At 52.3% G+C, this 8,930-nt stretch overlaps 1 pseudogene; it reads left to right on the top strand.

The window, feature by feature from the left end:
* Positions 1–8,054, top strand: part of LOC144606622 (transcription factor E2F2-like) — a 58,329-nt pseudogene extending 50,275 nt beyond the window's left edge.
* The last annotated feature ends 876 nt before the right edge of the window (positions 8,055–8,930 follow it).

Here is an 8,930-nt window from a genome sequence, read left to right as displayed (position 1 = left end):
ATCTTATCGAAACGTATTAGATTATTAAGGGGTATAAGAAAATAACTGCAGATGCTGGTACAAATCGATTTATTCACAAAATGCTGGAGCAACTCAGCAGGTCAGGCAGCATCTCGGGAGAGAAGGAATGGGGTGACGTTTCGGATCGAGACCCTTCTTCAAGGGGTTGGACACGTTAGAGGCAGGAAACATGTTCCCAATGTTGGGGGAGTCCAGAACAAGGGGCCACAGTTTAAGAATAAGGGGTAGGCCATTTAGAACTGAGATGAGGAAAAACTTTTTCAGTCAGAGAGTTGTGAATCTGTGGAATTCTCTGCCTCAGAAGGCAGTGGAGGCCAATTCTCTGAATGCATTCAAGAGAGAGCTAGATAGAGCTCTTAAGGATAGCGGAGTCAGGGGGGTATGGGGAGAAGGCAGGAACGGGGTACTGATTGAGAATGATCAGCCAGGATCACATTGAATGGCGGTGCTGGCTCGAAGGGCCGAATGGCCTCCTCCTGCACCTATTGTCTATTGTCTATTCTCCCGTTCCCTCCTTCTCCCATTCCTTCCTCTCCCTCCTCTCTCCCCTGTCTTTTGGAGAGTGTGGAGTCTGCCTCGCGCCCCTTCAGGGTGTACAGGGCTTTGTGCCATGTGGAGGCAGGTGGGACGAGCCTGTTACGCCGACATGTTCAGCATGGACTAGTTGGGCCGAAGGGCCTGTTTCCGAGCTGCGCGGTTCTATGACTTGGGACATTGATCATACAGAGTCTGGCATGGTCTGGTAATGAAGAAACAGAACTGGAGATGCTGGTTGATACCAAAGATAGACTAGACACAAAGTGCTGGAGTAACAATGGGTCGGGCAGCAACTCTGGGGAAAGGGAATGGGTGGCGTATCGGGTCGGGGCCCTTCTTTGGTCTGACCCGAAACATCACCATTCTTTTTCTCCAGAGATGCTGCCTGAGGTCCTCCGGCACTCTGTGTCTCTCAGGGGGCATGACGTGACTTTCACTCCCCTCCTCAGGTTTGAGTTGCTAACAGCGGTGTAGTTGTTGCAGCTCCGATCGCTTCGTGTTTCTGCCTTAACCCCGGCTCACGCTGGCTTACGTCACGTACAAGACATCCGCTCGATCGGCAGCTTCCAGGACCAGACGTGATCGCAGTGAAGGCTCCGCCCGAGACCAGGCTGGAGGTGCCCGACGTCTGTGAGGTACGGCATCCCTCCCACTGGGACCTTGTCCGCTACGTATAACCGGGGAAACGCACGCGGGCGCAGCAGCAGAGTTGCTGCCTCACAGCGCCGGAGATCCGGGTTCGATCCTGACAGCGGGTGCTGTGCGTACGTTCTCCCCGTGACCGTGTGGGTTTGCTCCGGTTTCCTCCCACACTCCGAAGACGTACAGGCTCGTCGCTGCTTGTAATTTGGCTTCTGTGAACTGTAAATTGTCCTTCGTGCGTGGATAGTGCTAGTGCACGGCACGGTGGCGCAGCGGTAGAGTTGCTGCCTTACAGCGAATGCAGCGCCGGAGACTCGGGTTCGATCCTGACTACGGCGCCGTCTGTACGGAGTTTGTACGTTCTCCCCGTGACCTGCGTGGGTTTTCTCCGAGATCTTCGGTTTCCTCCCACACTCCAAAGACGTACAGGTTTGTAGGTTAATTGGCTGGGCAAATGTAAAAATTGTCCCTAGTGGGTGTAGGATAGTGTTAATGTGCGGGATCGCTGGGCGGCGCGGCCCCAGTTGGCCGAAGGGCCTGTTTCTGCGCTGTATCTCTAAATCTAAAAAAATCTAAATGTACGGGGTGATCGCTGGGCGGCGTGGACTCGTGGGCCTTTAGTGACTGTTTCTGCGCTGTTTTTCTAAAGTCTAAAGAAAGTTCACTCAGGGAAGACTCTGTGGAAAAAGGTGATCAAAGTGTTGAAACCCTGTCCCAGTGGGAAACAAAAACAGTAAGTGTTGGATTAATCCATCAGCAGCTATGTGCAGAGCATACACATTGGTGAGATGCTGGTGATGGCTAAGCCTGGCCATGATCTCCGGGATGATGGGACAGAGAGATCCTGCTCTGCCTAAATCTTCCAAATGGAGAAGTTCACTTGATGGATCAGGTGGGTAAGCAATTTTTAAAAAAAAGTGATATCAGAAATTCATTTGGTAAAGCTTGAGGGAATACTGGTAGCAAGAGCAAGGAGGGTGGGAGGAGGCACAGTAGATGATGGGTTGGCACGGACATGGTGGGCTGAAGGGCCTGTTTCTGTGCTGTGTGGTCCATGACCTGTGAATGATTATTGTGAAGGGGGAAGGAGAGATCGAGGTGGATCGACCATGTTCCTATCACGTGCACATCGGGGCAGCATGGTGGCGCAGCGGTAGAGTTGCTGCCTTGCAGCGCCAGAGACCCTGGTTCGATCCTGATCACAGGTACTGTTTTTTTTTTGTTCTCCCTGTGCCAGCATGGGTTTTCTCCGGGTGCACTGGTCGTCCCACCCCCCACATTCCAACGACGTGCATGTTTGTAGGTTAATTGGTTTCTGTAAATTGCCCCCAGTGTATAAGATAGAACTAGCGTACGGGGTGACCAGTGCGGACTCGGTGGGCCGAAGGGCCTGTTTCTGCGCTGCATCTCTAAACTAAACTGAACGCTTTAGGGGAAAAGAAACTGCAGATGCTGGTTATAAACGAAGGCAGACACGAAATGCTGGAGTAACTCAGCGGGTCAGGTAGCATCTCGGGAGAGAAGGAATGGGCGACGTTTCGGATGGAATGTGGGGTCAGACGAGGTGGCTTCCAGCATTCAAGAGAGAGCTGGATAGAGCTCTTAAGGATAGCGGAGTCAGGGGGTGTGGGGAGAAAGCAGGAACGGGAGGGGGTACTGATTGAGAATGATCAGCCATGATCACATTGAATGGCGGTGCTGGCTCGAAGGGCCGAATGGCCTCCTCCTGCACCTATTGTCTATTGGCTTCAGTTTTGCTCACCATGAAAACACTGTGGGGTTTAGTCCATGAAAGGCGGAGCAGAGCCATCTCGTGGCTGCAGGTGGAAGTACAATGTTGTGCACTGCTGGCACCTCCATGTTTGTTTGGTTTTACGTTTCATCCGTTCAGTTTATTATTGTCACGTGGGCCGAGGTACAGGGAGAAGCTTTTTGTCGCAGTGCTATCCTGTCAGTGAAAAGACTGCACGATTACAATCAAGTCACCCACAGTGTCCAGACACAGGGTAACGAACGGGTAAAACATATCGTACACGGTAAAGTCCGAATAAAGATACGTAGGAAAGAACTGCAGATGCTGGTTTAAATCGAAGATAGACACAAAGTGCTGGAGTAACTCAACGGGACAGGCGGCATCTCTGGAGAGAAGGAATGGGTGACGTTTCGGGTCTGAAGAAGGGTCTCGGCCCAAAACGTCGCCCATGCCTTCTTTCCAGAAATGCTGCCTGTCCCGCTGGGTTGCTCCAGCATTTTGTACCTACCTTAGATTTTAACCAGCGTCTGCAGTTTTTTTTCCTACTGAGATAGTTTGAAGGCATCCAATGAGGTAGATGGGAGGTCAGGATTGGTCTCTAGTTGCTGAGAGGAAGGTTCAGTTGCCTGATAACTGCTGGGAAGAAAACTGTCCCAGAATCTGGAGTGTGTGTTTTAGACAATAGACAATAGGTGCAGGAGGAGGCCATTCGGCCCTTCGAGCTAGCACCGCCATTCAATGTGATCATGGCTGATCATTCTCAATCAGTACCCCGTTCCTGCCTTCTCCCCATACCCCCTGACTCCGCTATCCTTAAGAGCTCTATCCAGCTCTCTCTTGAATGCATTCAGAGAATTGGCCTCCACTGCCTTCTGAGGCAGAGAATTCCACACTTCTGTCGCTCGTGACTGATGGGAGAGGAGAGTAGAGGGAGTGAGACTGGTCCTTGATTATGCTGCTGGCCTTTCCGAGGCAGCGTGAGGTGTCTATGGGCAGATGGGACGAGCTTAGCTCGGGCATCTTGGTCGGCATGGACGAGTTTAGGCCTGTTTCCATGCTGTGTGACTGGCACAAAAACACTTTTTACCAACCAAATCGTGTTTTTTTTAAAATGCTCTTCGTTGTTTTCCCAACTGGCCTTTTGGCCCATATCCCTTAAACCTGTCCTAACCATGGACCTGTCAAAACGGTTTTAAGCGTTGTGGATAGTACCTGCCTGAACCACCTCCTCTGGCAGCTCATCCCCTCACCTTAAACCTATGTCCTCTGGTTCTAGATTTGCCAACTGTGGGTAAAAGTCCATTTACCCTATCCAGCATTTTGTATCTACCTTAGATTTTAACCAGCGTCTGCAGTTTTTTTCCTACAACTTTAGATAGTTCCTCTGTCCCTCCCTTCCCCTCCTCCTTCCCAGATCTCCCTCTATCTTCCTGTCTCCACCTATATCCTTCCTTTGTCCCGCCCCCCTGACATCAGTCTGAAGAAGGGTCTCGACCCGAAACGTCACCCATTCCTTCTCTCCCGAGATGCTGCCTGACCTGCTGAGTTACTCCAGCATTTTGTGAATAAATCGATTTGTACCAGCATCTGCAGTTATTTTCTTGTGCCCTATCTATACCTCCTTTTGTGACCTTCTACACCTCTACAAAATCAACCCATCCTCGTGTGCTCCAAGGAATGCAATCCTAGCCTGCCCAACATCTTCCGATGGCTCAGACCTTCGAGTCCTGGCAACATCCTCGTAAATCTTCTCTGCGCACTTTCCAGATTAATATCTTTCGTATAACAGGGTGACCAAACAAAAACTGAACACAATACTCTAAATGTGGCCTCACCAACGTCTTATACAACTGCAATACTCCTAGTGAGACCGCACCTGGAGTACGTGTGCAGTTTTGGTCTTCAAATTTGAGGAAGGATATTCTTGCTATTGAGGGCGTGCAGCGTAGGTTTACTAGGTTAATTCCCGGAATGGCGGGACTGTCATATGTTGAAGGACTGGAGCAACTAGGCTTGTATACACTGGAGTTTAGAAGGATGAGAGGGGATCTTATCGAAACATATAAGATTATTAAGGGGTTGGACACGTTAGAGGCAGGAAACATGTTCCCAATTTTGGGGGAGTCCAGAACTAGGGGCCACAGTTTAAGAATAAGGGGTGGGCCATTTAGAACGAAGATGAGGAAAAACTTTTTCAGTCAGAGAGTTGTAAATCTGCGGAATTCTCTGCCTCAGATTGCAGTGGAGGCCAATTCTCTGAATGCATTCAAGAGAGAGCTAGATAGAGCTCTTAAGGATAGCGGAGTCAAGGGGTATGGGGAGAAGGCAGGAACGGGGTACTGATTGAGAATGATCAGCCATGATCATATTGAATGGTGGTGCTGGCTCGAAGGGCCGAATGGCCTACTCCTGCACCTATTGTCTATTGTCTAATGTGACCTCCCAACTTCACTGTCTACAATACCACCCACTCTAGCGTCATCTTCAAAATGTACTTCCCAAAATGCAACACCATGCACTTCTCTGTATTAAACTCCAGAGATTTAGTCTAGTTTGGAGATACCAAGCGGAAACAGGCCCTTCGGCCCACCGAGTTCGTGCTGACCAGCGATCCCCGCACACTAACACTATCCTACGCACACTGGGTACAATTTTACCAATCCAGTTAACCTACAAACCTGTACGTCTTTGGAGTGTGGGAGGAACCCGGAGATCCTGGAGAAAACCCACGCAGGTCACGGGGAGAACGTACAAACAGCAACCGTAGTCGGGATCGAACCTGGGTCTGGCGCTTTGAGGCACCAACTCTACCGCTGCGCCACCGTTCTCTGTATTAAACTTTATTGTTCCATAGCAACCGTGTCTTCAGAGTCGTTGTGGAGACCATTTTGTTCCACGGCTTGCACTGGTCATGTCGGCTACAGATGCTGATCAACCTCTCCCCTGTGCTGCCTCTGTCAGGAGAACCTTCAGATATACCTCAAGAGCACCAATGGCCCAATCGAGGTGTACCTGTGCCCGGAGGAGACGGTGGAGGAGAACAGCCCAACCAAGCACTCAACGCCCAAGAAGGAGGAGGGAGTGATCGTGGCTTCCTGCCCAGCGGTTCATCCCGGCCCCCCCGCCTCGGCCCAGGCTGAGCCTGACCCTTCCAAGATCGTCTGCAAGCTGGAAATGAAAGAGGAAGGTGAGTGGCACAGTGTGAGCTTTAGACTTCGGAGAGACCAGTTGAGGCCAGCTCATTGGCTATATTTAAGAGGGAGTTAGATGTGGCCCTTGTGGCTAAAGGGATCAGGGGGTATGGAGAGAAGGCAGGTACGGGATACTGAGTTGGATGATCAGCCATGATCACATTGAATGGTGGTGCAGGCTCGAAGGGCCGAATGGCCTACTCCTGCACCTATTTTCTATGAGACTGCAGGGAAACGGGCCCTTCGGCCCACTGGCTCCATGCCGACTAGCCTTCACCCCGTGACCACTATTCTATACTCTTGGGACAAATTACAATTCTACCGAAGCCAATTAACCGACAGGTCTGCACGCACGTGGGAGGAAACCGGAGCGCCCGGAGAAAACCCAGGCAGTCACAGGGAGAACGTACACGCGCCACGTGTGGACAGCATCCTGTATGTCCGGGTCTAACCTGGGTCTCTGGTGCTGTGTTGTAAGGCAGCAACTCTACTGCTGCACCACTGTGCTGCTCCAAGAGAGGATGTTCCCACTAGTGGGAGAGTCTAGGACCAGAGGTCACGGCCTCAGAATTAAGGGACCTTCTTTTAGGAAGGAGATGAGGAGAAATTTCTTTAGTCAGAGGGTGGTGAATCTGTGGAATTCTATGCCACAGAAGGCTGTGGAGGCCAAGTCAACGGATATTGTTAAGGCAGAGATAGATAGATTTTTGATTAGTACGGGTGTCAGGGGTTATGGGGAGAAGACAGGAGAATGGGGTTAGGAGGGAGAGATAGATCAGCCATGATTAAATGGCGGAGTAGACTTGATGGGCCGAATGGCCTAATTCTGCTTTCAAGAGAGAGTTAGATTTAGCCCTTAGGGCTAAGGGAATCAAGGGATATGGGGGAAAAAGCCGAAACGGGGGGTACTGATTTTGGATGATCAGCCATGATCACATTGAATGGCGGTGCTGGCTCGAAGGGCCAAATGGCCTACTCCTGCACCTATTTTCTATGTTTCTATGCTCCCTATTTCTTATGAGCTCTGGACAAAGGCAGGCAGGTGGGACTAGTATAGACGGGGCATGTAAGCTGGCGTGGGCTAGTTGGGCTGAAGGGCCTGATTCCGTGTTGTACGACAGTTTAATTCATTGGCTGAGGGTCGGGTGGAGATAGATTCAGTCGTGTGATTCAAAGTGGATGAAAATGAGTTTATGTGGGCAGAAACATACTCTACACGCACTGACACCAATATCGGCCTGCATTTACACTGTGGTCTTTGGTTTCCTCCCACACTCCAAAGACGTACGGGTTTGTAGCTTAATTGGCTTGGTGCAAGTGTAAAATAGACAATAGGTGCAGGAGGAGGCCATTCGGCCCTTCGAGCCAGCACCGCCATTCAATGTGATCATGGCTGATCATTCTCCTTGGCGTGTGTGTGTGAGTGGGATCGCGTTAATGTGCGGGGATCACAGGTCGGCGCGGACTCAGTGGGCCGAAGGGCCTGTTTCCGCGCTGTAACTCCAAACTAAGCGGCCCCTGTTGACTGGCCGGTTCTGGGGTCTTCGGTAGACGGAGGAACGCTGAATGAACTGAAGCTGAATTAATTTCTCCTCTCTCTCTCTCTCTCTCTTCCCCCCCCCCCCCCCCCCACCATATTCCGGAGCAGTTTCGGAGGATCTGAAGCCGGTTTTGCCCAGCTCCCTGTTGAACTGCGAAGACGGTGTCCTGGACCTCCCCCAGCACCTCCTGCAGCAGACGGAGGACCAACTCCCGTCCACCTCCTTCGCCACCGACGCCCCCTTCGTCAGCTTCTCGCCTCCCCTGGACCGGGAGGACTACCTGTGGAGCCTGGAGGACAGCGAGGGGGTCAGCGACCTCTTCGACTCCTACGACCTCGACGACCTGCTCCGCAACTAGCCTGGTCCGTGACCTCCGCCCCTCCCTCCCCCCCCACGGCTGGAGTGGACTCCCCACCCCCTCCCCCAACCTGATCGCCCTGAAGGATTCATCTCCACGCTAGCGGACGATTACTGGATCGCTGTGAGTGTAGAGGAAGACGTTCTCTTCTCCCCCCCCCTCCCCATCGTTTACACGCGGATGCTTAAAGCAGCAGTCTGCAGGCACAACGCAATGAAGTTGCCTCTTGGGTCTCGGCACTGACACGCGACATTTTGATCGGAGGATTGCGTGTGACGGGGACATGAAACGTCGACTAACTGACCGCCACGCCTCGGGCCTACATGCAGCATCCCCGTTTGTACCTTCACATCCAGCTGTTTGGAGGAGGGTGTCTCAACTTCACTGGAATGGTCCTGTTCAATGGTTCCGTGGTGCTTTTATCTTCGCGCGTGTGTGTGTGAAGTGCTAATTCTTTTTCCCACAAGCAGTCCAGTAGAGCATTGCCTCACCCCCCTGATCCTCGATTAGCAAGTGTACAGAAATGGTCTGCACTGCCCGGATGCAAGAGGGCGCAGTGTTTTGGGCGCCATTTTCAAAGTCCACGCTCGCAAAGTTACGAGCGGTGCCTGTTTGTTGTAGGCGAGTCCCAGGCTGTTGCGGGGCCTCCAGCCGTCTCCTGTCCTTGGACGCCACGCCCCTCCTCCTCGCCCGTCCGCCTTTGTGCCCCCCGGGGGAGTGGAAGCCGACCTCCGGGCCTCAGTAGGCCAGACCCCCGCTCTCTTCTCCTCTCGCACCTTGCCCGTCATCGCTGGCCTTCATGGGACAAACAGGGGCCAGCATGGTGGCGTATGGGGCCGGCGGTCCACCGGGGACGGGCTCGGCGGAGACCCCTGGAGCCACCATCC

This window comes from Rhinoraja longicauda, chromosome 27 (assembly GCF_053455715.1).
Source record: "Rhinoraja longicauda isolate Sanriku21f chromosome 27, sRhiLon1.1, whole genome shotgun sequence".
In the NCBI taxonomy this organism is placed as follows: Eukaryota; Metazoa; Chordata; class Chondrichthyes; order Rajiformes; family Arhynchobatidae; genus Rhinoraja; species Rhinoraja longicauda.
This window is presented reverse-complemented; position numbering and strand designations above follow the sequence as displayed.